Here is a 13,304-nt window from a genome sequence, read left to right as displayed (position 1 = left end):
TCAGGCACTCAACTCAGACAATAGGTGATGGCCCTTGTCCATGTTAGTAACCTCCTGTATTTAATATTATTATTATTATTATTATTTTGTTTTATTTCTTTGCAGTTATTATTATTTGTAACACCATCTCTATGGTCTTAAGAAGTGAGCTAGGGTGTCTGATCACGTTTTAAAGTATTTCCAGGGATCGTCATGTCATTACTGTGGCGATTGGTAGCTCATTCCTTTTCAATGCATTTAGCATGCTAATCGCGGTTGATATTCTAACCTATCTAAAGCATATTTAAGCTTTACATTTCGAGTCCACAGAGCACTAAATTCTCCAAGGTCTCAACATGTAAAATCAATAGTCTGATCGCATTTTAAACGAATTTCAGAGAGATCGAACCTAGAAGGCTAGCTATTGTAATGTAAACAAGCAGTGCTAGCCTAGCCAATTGGTTGCAGTCTGCAGTCAGTAGCAGCTAGTAGTAGTTAGTCAGTAAGGCGCTAACAAGATATTATCACGTAAAATCATGAATATCAAACAAATGATCCAATAATATATCGAGTTTCCTTCATTGGATAGCACGTAATTAGACCAAACTTACCTGAGAGTAAAAAGTCAGTCCGATATCTGTCATCGGTAACGCCCATAGACAGTGGTAACGCCGACTAGGACCTACCAGAGCCATATAAAGGTACTGGGACCTACAACAAAATGTCAAAGATGGCCCGGCCGCCAACATTTTTTTTAAAGCAGCTCAACAGCGCTAAAATGCGTAGCGGCTAAAGGTATATTGCATCCGTAGTGGTTTAGCACTACCATTGGAAATGAATGCGAAAGCGTTTAGGGCCGTTTAGCGGAATTATCCACGGCTCCCAAGAAGTGGCCATAACGGAAAACAAGCCAATCAGATTGAAGCTTTGTTCTGCCCTGTGCATATCATTATCTATTTTATTATTTAATTATTTACTTTAAAGGCACGGGTTCGAATCCCGTCAGGAACATTATGAAATATGAAAAAAATGAGTGGAAGGCATTGGAAATAATTATTCTTTAAAGAAAAGTGCAACTGTAAATGTAAAATATAACTTAATGTTTTATATCATTTGTTTTTGATGGAAGAAATGCTGCTCCTTTAGCGCAGTAAAATACTGCAATAATACTAATAATAATAATATTAATATAATGCAACATCGCAGAGGAAGAGTACTTTTCCAGTTATTCTCTTCTTTTTTTGTTTAATTATCATTAATGTCTTCCAGAAGAAAAAAGAAAGGCAATGTATAGTATTTCAGAAGAAAGGTTCCATTTTATTTGTGAACAAGTTATAAATTGCAGATAGTAAACAATAATGAACAACATTGATTAAAAAAAAGAACAGCATTCTGTGTGTGTTGTGTGTGTGCACGAGTGTGTCCAAGCCTCTGTGTGTGTGCGTGTGAAGGTGTGCGTGACAGCGTGTGAGTGTGTGATAAAATCATCTCTAAAAAGTAATAAAAGTTGTTAAATTAAAGAATTAAGTGATACAAAACATTACAGAACATTGTAGAACAGCATTCTGTGACTAAATGAACACCAGCTGAAGAAGGCAAAGTGTGTGTGTGTGTGTGTGTGTGTGCGTGCCTGTGGGTCGGCTGCTGCTGGACGATACAGTTAGACACTGCTGCTGGCCCTGGGTACGCTGTTGCTGGGTGATACACTGCCGATGCTGCTGGGTCCTGGGTGCGCTGCTGTCACTGCTGATGCTGCTGGGCCCTGGGTCAGCTACTGCTGGACGATACACTGTCGATGCTGCTGGGCCCTGGGTCGGCTGCTGTCAGACGATACACCGCCACTGCTGAACCCGCCGCTGCTGAACCGGCCGCTGCTGTCAGACGATACACCGCCACTGCTGCTGGGCTGTGGGTCCACTGCTGCTGGACGATACGTTGCCGATGCTGCTGGGTTCTGGGTCGACCCTGCTGAGCCCGTCTGCAGTGCCTGGTCAAGGTGCCACCACAGTCCTCTCTGTCTCCCTCTGTGTTCTGACGGACCTGTACAAATAATTAAATGTCACCATTTATGTACAGTCCTTAAAGCGGGTAACTGAATATGACCACAGCGTTGCGCTAAAACATTTGACCTACCATTGGGAGAGTATCCTTTGATTTAGCTCACACAGATGTATCGGCGCCCGACCCATCAGCCTGCGCACATCACGCTCTGGGGTCGCCTCCTTTCAGTGCCACTGTGTCCCTTGCCTCCATGCACACCCTGTCCACCCTCTTGATCTTCTAGGTAGTGCTCCCCTTCTGGAGGTAGTCAAGGGCCAGTTCTGCTGCAGCGGAGGGCCACAGGGTCAGTTGGGAGGACGTGGGCTCAAACCTAAAGGGGGGAGGGGGGGGGGGGGGCACAGATGCAACTTTCTACGAGGAAAAGACAAACAATTTAAATCACACCATACAGAATCCATTTTGAAGACACACACAGATCCCTGGCGCTATAATAATATCCTATCACTATTAGTTTGATAGTGGTGTACTCATTAACACACATTAAAAAAACAGGTGTTCTGTTTACATATCTAAAGCATACTTAGACCTCAAATTTGGACTCCACACTGTAGTACAAACATCTAGAGGGTCTAAACATGCTAGCCAGATGATCTGATGAGGGCTATAATACATTTACAGAGACCCCCAGCCCTCCTTTAAGTAGTAAAAAAGAAAATAGTCCATTCATCACTCTGTTTTTAGCATGGAATTCCTGGTTGACATGTTTACACTTCTAAAGCATATTTACACCTCAAATTCCAACTCCAAACTGTTGTAACACCATCTCTATGCTCTTAAGAAGTGAGCTATGGTGTCTGATCACGTTTTTAAAGTATTTCCAGGGCTCGTCAGGTCATTACAGTGGCGATTGGTAGCTGCTAGCTCATTTATTTTCAATGCATTTAGCATGCTAATCGCGGTTGATATTCTAACGCATCTAAAGCATATTTAAGCTTTACATTTCGCGTCCACACAGTAGTAGTACATTCTCCAAGGTCTCAACATGTAAAATCAATAGCCTGTTCGCATTTTAAACGCATTTCAGAGAGATCGAACCTATCTATTTTAATGTAAACAAGCGGTGCTAGCCTAGCCAATTGGTGGCAGAGAATTAGTCAGTAAGGCGTTAACAAGATATTATCACGTAAAATCATGAATATCAAACAAATTATCCAATAATATAGCGAGTTTCCTTCATTGGATAGCACGTAATTAGACCAAACTTACCTGAGAGTACAAAGTCAGTCCGATATCTGTCATCGGTAACGCCCATAGACAGTGGTAACGCCGACTAGGACCTACAACAAAATGTCAAAGATGGCCCGGCCGCCAACATTTTTTTAAAAGCAGCTCAACAGCGCTAAAATGCGTAGCGGCTAAAGGTATATTGCATCCGTAGTGGTTTAGCACTACCATTGGAAATGAATGGGAAAGCGTTTAGGGCCGTTTAGCGGAATTATCCACGGCTCCCACGCGAAGGCCAGCCGTGTATAGGTGTAACGGAGAAACAGCCAATCAGATTGAAGCTTTATTCTGCCCTGTGCATATCATTATCTATTTTATTATTTAATTATTTACTTTAAAGGCACGGGTTCGAATCCCGTCAGGAACATTATGAAATATGAAAAAAATGAGTGGAAGGGATTGGAAATAATTATTCTTTAAATAAATGTTCAACTGCAAATGTAAAATATAACTTAATATTTTATATAATTTGTTTTTGATGGAAGAAATGCTGCTCCTTCAGCACAGTACAATACTGCAATAATAATAATAATAATAATAATAATAATAATAATATAATGCAACATTGCAGAGGAGAGTACTTTTCCAGTTATTCTCTTATTTTTTGTTTAATTATCATTAATGTCTTCCAGAAGAAAAAAGAAAGGCAATGTGTAGTATTTCAGAAGAAAGGTTCCATTTTATTTGTGAACAAGTTATAAATTACAGATAGTAAACAGTTATGAACAACATTGGTTAAAAAAAACAGCATTCTGTGTGTGTGTGTGTGTGCGTGCGTGACAGGCAGTGTGTGCACGTGTGTGTCTAAGCCTGTGTGCGTGTGAAGGTGTGCGTGACAGCGTGTGTGTGAGTGTGTGATAAAATCATCTCTAAAAAGTAATACAAGTTGTTAAATTAAATAATTAAGTTATGGTTATGGGATTTTGCAGACGCCTTTGTCCAAAGTGACACACACATAAAAAAACAACATAATATTTAAAATTTAACAGGGAACAGATTAGAATGTTGGTCAAACTATAATAAGGAGAATAATAATACTAAACAACAATGTCAATTCAATCAATAGCCTAATAAAATAAGTCATGAAAATGAGGGAAAAAGCAAAAATAAACAATAATGTCCATTCAATCAATAATATAAAACAACAATGGCATGGTAAGACTATAAAAAGGATTATATTAAGTGATACAAAACATTACAGAACATTGGAGAACAGCATTCTATGACTAAATGAACACCAGCTGAAGAAGGCAAAGTGTGTGTGTGTGTGTGTGTGTGTGTGTGTGTGTGTGTGTGTGTGTGTGTGTGTGTGTGTGTGTGTGTGTGTGTGTGTGTGTGTGTGCCTGTGTGCGTGTGGGTCGGCTGCTGCTAGACGATACACTTAGACACTGCTGCTGGGCGATACACTGATACTGCTGCTGGCCCTGAGTCTGCTACTGCTGGACGATACACTGCCGATGCTGCTGGGTCCTGGGTGCGCTGCTGTCATTGCTGATGCTGCTGGGCCCTGGGTCAGCTACTGCTGGACGATACACTGCCGATGCTGCTGGGCCCTGGGTCGGCTGCTGTCAGACGATACCCCGCCACTGCTAAACCCGCCACTGCTGAACCCGCCACTGCTGAACCGGCCGCTGCTGTCAGACGATACACCGCCACTGCTGAACCCGCCACTGCTGACAGACGATACACCACCACTGCTAAACCCGCCACTGCTGACAGACGATACACCGCCACTGCTGCTGGGCTGTGGGTCCACTACTGCTGGACGATACACTGTCGATGCTGCTGGGCCCTGGGTCGACTGCTGTCAGACGATACACCGCCACTGCTGAACCCGCCACTGCTGACAGACGATACACCGCCACTGCTGCTGGGCTGTGGGTCAGCTACTGCTGGACGATACACTGTCGATGCTGCTGGGCCCTGGGTCGACTGCTGTCAGACGATACACCGCCACTGCTGCTGGGCTGTGGGTCAGCTACTGCTGGACGATACACTGTCGATGCTGCTGGGCCCTGGGTCGACTGCTGTCAGACGATACACCGCCACTGCTGCTGGGCTGTGGGTCCAATGCTGCTGTACGATACGTTGCCGATGCTGCTGGGCCCTGGGTCAGCTACTGCTGGACGATACGTTGCCGATGCTGCTGGGTTCTGGGTCGACCCTGCTGAGCCCGTCTGCAGTGCCTGGTCAAGGTGCCACCACAGTCCTCTCTGTCTCCCTTTGTGTTCTGACGGACCTGTACAAATAATTAAATGTCACCATTTATGTACAGTCCTTAAAGCGGGTAACTGAATATGACCACAGCGTTGTGCTAAAACATTTGACCTACCATTGGGAGAGTATCCTTTGATTTAGCTCACACAGCTGTATCGGCGCCCGACCCATCAGCCTGCGCACATCACGCTCTGGGGTCGCCTCCTTTCAGTGCCACTGTGTCCTTTGCCTCCATGCACACCCTGTCCACCCTCTTGATCTTCTAGGTAGTGCTCCCCTTCTGGAGGTACTCAAGGGCCAGTTCTGCTGCAGCGGAGGGCCACAGGGTCAGTTTGGAGGACGAGGGCTCAAACCTAAAGGGGGACACAGATGCAACTTTCTACGAGGAAAAGACAAACAATTTAAATCACACCATACAGAATCCATTTTGAAGACAAACACAGATGCCTGGAGTTGTAATAATATCCTATCACTATTAGTTTGATAGTGGTGTACGCATTAACACACATTAAAAAAACAGGTGTTCTGTTTACATATCTAAAGCATACTTAGACTTAGAATTCCGATTTCACAATGTAGTAAAAACATCAAGAGGGTCTAAACATGCTAGCCAGATTATCTGATGAGGGCTTAAATACATTTACAGAGACCCCCAGCCCTGTAAAAGTAGTAAACACAAATAGTCCATTCATCACTGTTTTTAGCATGGAATTCCCGGTTGACATGTTTACACTTCAAAAGCATATTTACACCTCAAATTCCAACTCCAAACTGTTGTAACACCATCTCTATGGTCTTAAGAAGTGAGCTAGGGTGTCTGATCACGTTTTTAAAGTATTTCCAGTGATCGTCAGGTCAATACAGTGGCGATTGGTAGCTCATTCATTTTCAATGCATTTAGCTGCTAGCATGCTAATCGTGGTTTATATTCTAACGCATCTAAAGCATATTTGCACTTTACATTTCGAGTCCACACAGTAGCAGTACATTCTCCAAGGTCTCAACATGTAAAACCAATAGTCTGATCGCATTTTAAACGCATTTCAGAGAGATCGAACCGAGCTACTTGAATGTAAACAAGCGGTGCTAGCCTAGCCAATTGGTAGCAGAGAATTAGTGTCAGTACGGCGCTAACAAGATATTATCACGTAAAATCATAAATATCAGACAAAGTATCCAAAAATATACCGAGTTTCATTCATTGGATAGCACGTAATTAGACCAAACTTACCTGAGAGTAAAAAGTCAGTCCGATATCTGTCATCGGTAACGCCGACCACAACAAACGATTCAAAGATGGCTGCCAATATTTTTTTAAAAGTAGCTCAACAGCGCAACAGCGCCAAAATGCGTAGTGGACAAACGCATATTGCATCCGTAGTGTTAAGAACTACCATAGAGAATGAATGGGAAAAGTTAAGAAAGTTAAGCTTAACCAGAGAATGTCTAATAAGGGGAGAACTGCCACTCTCGGAAAACTTCCGGTTTCTAAACTGTTCTGAAGTGGTTGCAGTTCCTTCTGTGGTTCCACATGAGGGCGCTCGTCCACGAGTGCAGAATGCATGGAGGTCTATGGAGCTGTACCCCTCAAAATCCACTTTTCTCGGGATATAATTTTTTTCCAAGTAATTTGAATATTGTTTTCGAAAGGGGAGGCAAAGAAAATACACTTGGTTGAGTATTATATTTTTTAAAGTCACTTAATTGTTCTAAAAAGCCTTTCAAACGTGTCAATGACGTCATTCATTAGCACAATGCTAGCGTGTTATGGGCAACAACGACCCAACCTGTAAGAAATCAAAAGGACATAAGTACTCGTTCATTCAACTTTTGACCTATAACCCATGTTGAAGTTATACAAACTACAATCAAATCTGAGATTTGTCAACGACAATCAGGTGAAAGAGGCAAATTTAGCCGTCTAGCTCCATTGACTCCCATTCATTCTGCACTCATGGCGATCGCCCCCAGTGGAACTCTGGTGGAACTGCAACCAAAATTCGGTACAATGGGACTTAATACGGAGTGGCAAGGCTCTCCGTAGACGGGCTCTGGCTTAACTATCCACGGCTCCCGCGCGCGCCGCGCGGGGTGGCCTTAACGGAAAACAAGCCAATCAGATTGAAGCTTTGTTCTGCCCTGTGCATATCATTATCTATTTTATTATTTAATTATTTACTTTAAAGGCACGGGTTCGAATCCCGTCAGGAACATTATGAAATATGAAAAAAATGAGTGGAAGGCATTGGAAATAATTATTCTTTAAAGAAATGTGCAACTGTAAATGTAAAATATAACTTAATGTTTTATATCATTTGTTTTTGATGGAAGAAATGCTGCTCCTTTAGCGCAGTAAAATACTGCAATAATACTACTAATAATAATATTAATATAATGCAACATCGCAGAGGAAGAGTACTTTTCCAGTTATTCTCTTATTTTTTTGTTTAATTATCATTAATGTCTTCCAGAAGAAAAAAGAAAGGCAATGTGTAGTATTTCAGAAGAAAGGTTCCATTTTATTTGTGAACAAGTTATAAATTGCAGATAGTAAACAGTAATGAACAACATTGATTAAAAAAAAGAACAGCATTCTGTGTGTGTTGTGTGTGTGCACGTGTGTGTCCAAGCCTCTGTGTGTGTGTGCGTGTGAAGGTGTGCGTGACAGCGTGTGAGTGTGTGATAAAATCATCTCTAAAAAGTAATAAAAGTTGTTAAATTAAAGAATTAAGTGATACAAAACATTACAGAACATTGTAGAACAGCATTCTGTGACTAAATGAACACCAGCTGAAGAAGGCAAAGTGTGTGTGTGTGTGTGTGTGTGTGTGTGTGTGTGCCTGTGGGTCGGCTGCTGCTGGACGATACAGTTAGACACTGCTGCTGGCCCTGGGTACGCTGTTGCTGGGTGATACACTGCCGATGCTGCTGGGTCCTGGGTGCGCTGCTGTCACTGCTGATGCTGCTGGGCCCTGGGTCAGCTACTGCTGGACGATACACTGTCGATGCTGCTGGGCCCTGGGTCGGCTGCTGTCAGACGATACACCGCCACTGCTGAACCCGCCGCTGCTGAACCGGCCGCTGCTGTCAGACGATACACCGCCACTGCTGAACCGGCCGCTGCTGAACCGGCCGCTGCTGTCAGACGATACACCGCCACTGCTGCTGGGCTGTGGGTCCACTGCTGCTGGACGATACGTTGCCGATGCTGCTGGGTTGTGGGTCGACCCTGCTGAGCCCGTCTGCAGTGCCTGGTCAAGGTGCCACTACAGTCCTCTCTGTCTCCCTCTGTGTTCTGACGGACCTGTACAAATAATTAAATGTCACCATTTATGTACAGTCCTTAAAGCGGGTAACTGAATATGACCACAGCGTTGCGCTAAAACATTTGACCTACCATTGGGAGAGTATCCTTTGATTTAGCTCACACAGATGTATCGGCGCCCGACCCATCAGCCTGCGCACATCACGCTCTGGGGTCGCCTCCTTTCAGTGCCACTGTGTCCCTTGCCTCCATGCACACCCTGTCCATCCTCTTGATCTTCTAGGTAGTGCTCCCCTTCTGGAGGTACTCAAGGGCCAGTTCTGCTGCAGCGGAGGGCCACAGGGTCAGTTGGGAGGACGTGGGCTCAAACCTAAAGGGGGGAGGGGGGGGGGGGGCACAGATGCAACTTTCTACGAGGAAAAGACAAACAATTTAAATCACACCATACAGAATCCATTTTGAAGACACACACAGATCCCTGGCGCTATAATAATATCCTATCACTATTAGTTTGATAGTGGTGTACTCATTAACACACATTAAAAAAACAGGTGTTCTGTTTACATATCTAAAGCATACTTAGACCTCAAATTTGGACTCCACACTGTAGTACAAACATCTAGAGGGTCTAAACATGCTAGCCAGATGATCTGATGAGGGCTATAATACATTTACAGAGACCCCCAGCCCTCCTTTAAGTAGTAAAAAAGAAAATAGTCCATTCATCACTCTGTTTTTAGCATGGAATTCCTGGTTGACATGTTTACACTTCTAAAGCATATTTACACCTCAAATTCCAACTCCAAACTGTTGTAACACCATCTCTATGCTCTTAAGAAGTGAGCTATGGTGTCTGATCACGTTTTTAAAGTATTTCCAGGGCTCGTCAGGTCATTACAGTGGCGATTGGTAGCTGCTAGCTCATTTATTTTCAATGCATTTAGCATGCTAATCGCGGTTGATATTCTAACGCATCTAAAGCATATTTAAGCTTTACATTTCGCGTCCACACAGTAGTAGTACATTCTCCAAGGTCTCAACATGTAAAATCAATAGCCTGTTCGCATTTTAAACGCATTTCAGAGAGATCGAACCTATCTATTTTAATGTAAACAAGCGGTGCTAGCCTAGACAATTGGTGGCAGAGAGAGAGAATTAGCTAGTCAGTAAGGCGCTAACAAGATATCACGTAAAATCATGAATATCAAACAAATTATCCAATAATATATCGAGTTTCCTTCATTGGATAGCACGTAATTAGACCAAACTTACCTGAGAGTAAAAAGTCAGTCCGATATCTGTCATCGGTAACGCCCATAGACAGTGGTAACGCCGACTAGGACCTACAACAAAATGTCAAAGATGGCCCGGCCGCCAATATTTTTATTAAAAGCAGCTCAACAGCGCTAAAATGCGTAGCGGCTAAAGGTATATTGCATCCGTAGTGGTTTAGCACTACCATTGGAAATGAATGGGAAAGCGTTTAGGGCCGTTTAGCGGAATTATCCACGGCTCCCAAGAAGTGGCATTAACGGAAAACAAGCCAATCAGATTGAAGCTTTGTTCTGCCCTGTGCATATCATTATCTATTTTATTATTTAATTATTTACTTTAAAGGCACGGGTTCGAATCCCGTCAGGAACATTATGAAATATGAAAAAAATGAGTGGAAGGCATTGGAAATAATTATTCTTTAAAGAAATGTGCAACTGTAAATGTAAAATATAACTTAATGTTTTATATCATTTGTTTTTGATGGAAGAAATGCTGCTCCTTTAATGCAGTAAAATACTGCAATAATACTACTAATAATAATATTAATATAATGCAACATCGCAGAGGAAGAGTACTTTTCCAGTTATTCTCTTCTTTTTTTGTTTAATTATCATTAATGTCTTCCAGAAGAAAAAAGAAAGGCAATGTGTAGTATTTCAGAAGAAAGGTTCCATTTTATTTGTGAACAAGTTATAAATTGCAGATAGTAAACAGTAATGAACAACATTGATTAAAAAAAAGAACAGCATTCTGTGTGTGTGTGTGTGTGTGCACGTGTGTCCAAGCCTCTGTGTGTGTGTGTGCGTGTGAAGGTGTGCGTGACAGCGTGTGAGTGTGTGATAAAATCATCTCTAAAAAGTAATAAAAGTTGTTAAATTAAAGAATTAAGTGATACAAAACATTACAGAACATTGGAGAACAGCATTCTGTGACTAAATGAACACCAGCTGAAGAAGGCAAAGTGTGTGTGTGTGTGTGTGTGTGTGTGTGCCTGTGTGCGTGTGGGTCGGCTGCTGCTGGACGATACAGTTAGACACTGCTGCTGGCCCTGGGTACGCTGTTGCTGGGTGATACACTGATACTGGCCCTGGGTCCGTTGCTGCTGGACGATACACTGCCGATGCTGCTGGGTCCTGGGTGCGCTGCTGTCACTGCTGATGCTGCTGGGCCCTGGGTCAGCTACTGCTGGACGATACACTGCTGATGCTGCTGGGCCCTGGCTGGCTGACTGGCCTGGTCAGCGAGTAGAAAAAACAAGTGAGTTGTTAAAAACCTTTCTTTTAGTAAACTCTGTGTACACCAACAATGTTCTCAATGCTCTAGTTCATGTGTAGAGACACTTATGATACTTCAATCAAAGTTTCATGTTGTGTCAAACCTTCTTAGTGTTTGAAAAATAGTGATTTTGACGCGATTGTATCAAAAAAGTAGTGGCCCTATAGGATTCCCAGTCAAAAGGTAATTTCACCCGAAAACGACAACGCATACAAGCTTAAAAGTGGCGCTTTGGACGTAGGCCTACTTATGCATTTATATGAAAGTTTGACTTTCACAAAACACCATATGATGCATCTTGGCGAGAGTTAGATGTGTGACTGTTTGCTGATAAGATGCACGTTTGCTTGTTATGGGCGTGATGCAGAGAGAGAAACTTCTCTGTATGACGAAACGCCGGTTGTTAGTGATTGGTTCAAAGCGGTTCAAAGGAACTCCAATGATTTTAAACCTAAAACTGTGCCCTCCCACCCGGAAATAAACGTCTGCCTATGGATCTAGGCCAGACTCTCTGCGAAGTCAGTTTCCAGGCTAGGGTTTCATCAGATCAAGCTATGATCTAGCACGAAAGACCAATGCATTTTGCTCTGTTATATCTCCTGCAAACGTATGCAATGTCAACAGAAGCGGAGAGTGCAGAATAGGCTTTGTGTCATGTCGTTTTGTGTTATCCCATTGGCAGTGATGTCCAGCTAATGGCTTTTATTAAAGTAACGCAATTCATGGGTTTCATCAGATCTGTCTCCACATCTCCACATGTAATCAAGCACCATGTAGCCTGCATTCATAACCTAGGTGTTTGAGGCCTATACACCTGTGGAAAGCGACCTGATGAAAGGCATGATTGAGCAGGCAAACAGTTTGCTTTAGTGGTCCGGTTGAACCTGCTGAAAAGGTTATCCGAAGGTTTTGCCGTTTTGTAGCTATCTGTTGATGCGAAGTAAAGCTGTAATCAACGCCGATTGTCTGATTGTGAGCCGCTGGATAATGATACTTTTGCATCTGGCGAAGAGATGTATCAATTTAAGGTGCAGTGACGGGTCGAGGGGTGCGTTCGTTTGGTTTGAAAGAAACATCGTCTGGTTTGAAAGAAACAAAGTAACAAATGCGAAGAGCGAGTTTAAATGTTGTGCCCGAAGCACTGCTTAAGTCAGAGGAGAAGAAGCACCAGAAGAAGACCACTGAAAAACTGTAGAATGTCCAGCCCAGCTAAACAAACTAAGTTTGAGTTGGAGAGCGCGGTTGGATACTTACACTGCCTGTCCCCCATCAAGACCTCCAAGAAGAACGGCAAGTATTTTGACGGTCTCCTCCAGAACGGCCGTGAAGAGTACCACCGGCTGGTGGCCTTTTCGACTGGGAAGCGGCCAGCGTTTGTGCAGTCGTCCTTGGAGAAGCAGGCAGTCAAACTCACCAACGTGAGGAGAACCGTGAGTAAGTGGCCAGCAGTTGTTGTGATTTAATTACCTTATGTGACCAACAAGGCGATCAAGATTGTAACTTTGGCGTGCGTTTCTGTCCAGGTTACACAAACGGCGCCGGCTTCGACGTTATGTTCTCCTCCGCCAGTGGCTTGGACGTGGTGGGCACGGCTCCTTTCTTCTGGAGACAGCCAGCCGGCACGACCCGCCTACGGATCAAGGACGTCTTATCACTAGGACCCAGACAAAAAGTAAGCGAATCGCACAGCCTCACCGTCTTTCTGGACACAACGCTGTTCTCTCCTGTGGTCCACTAACTTTTTTGTCATTGTTGTCTTTTGTTACTGGTGGGCGAGTTGCACGTCAAGATTCTCCCAGACGGGGTCGTGAGCAGAGTCATGCCAGTGGACGGGGCGATGAAGGAGCTCAAGGAGTATCGTGTTTGTGACGAAACTGGCCACATCAAACTCACCCTCTGGGAGAGGAGCATCCTGTCCGTGGAGCCCTCCAAGAGTTACAAGGTCTGCCACCTCGCCACCAGAAAATGGGGTGACCTCACAACAGTGACGAGCACGCCATACACCACC

This window comes from Alosa pseudoharengus, unplaced genomic scaffold (genome assembly GCF_046254945.1).
Source record: "Alosa pseudoharengus isolate Yale_2024_CS ecotype anadromous, Long Island Sound unplaced genomic scaffold, YU_APseudo_1.1 YU_APseudo_1.1_scf_11, whole genome shotgun sequence".
In the NCBI taxonomy this organism is placed as follows: Eukaryota; Metazoa; Chordata; class Actinopteri; order Clupeiformes; family Clupeidae; genus Alosa; species Alosa pseudoharengus.
The sequence above is the reverse complement of the archived record's forward strand: the minus strand, read 5'-3'. Positions refer to the sequence as shown.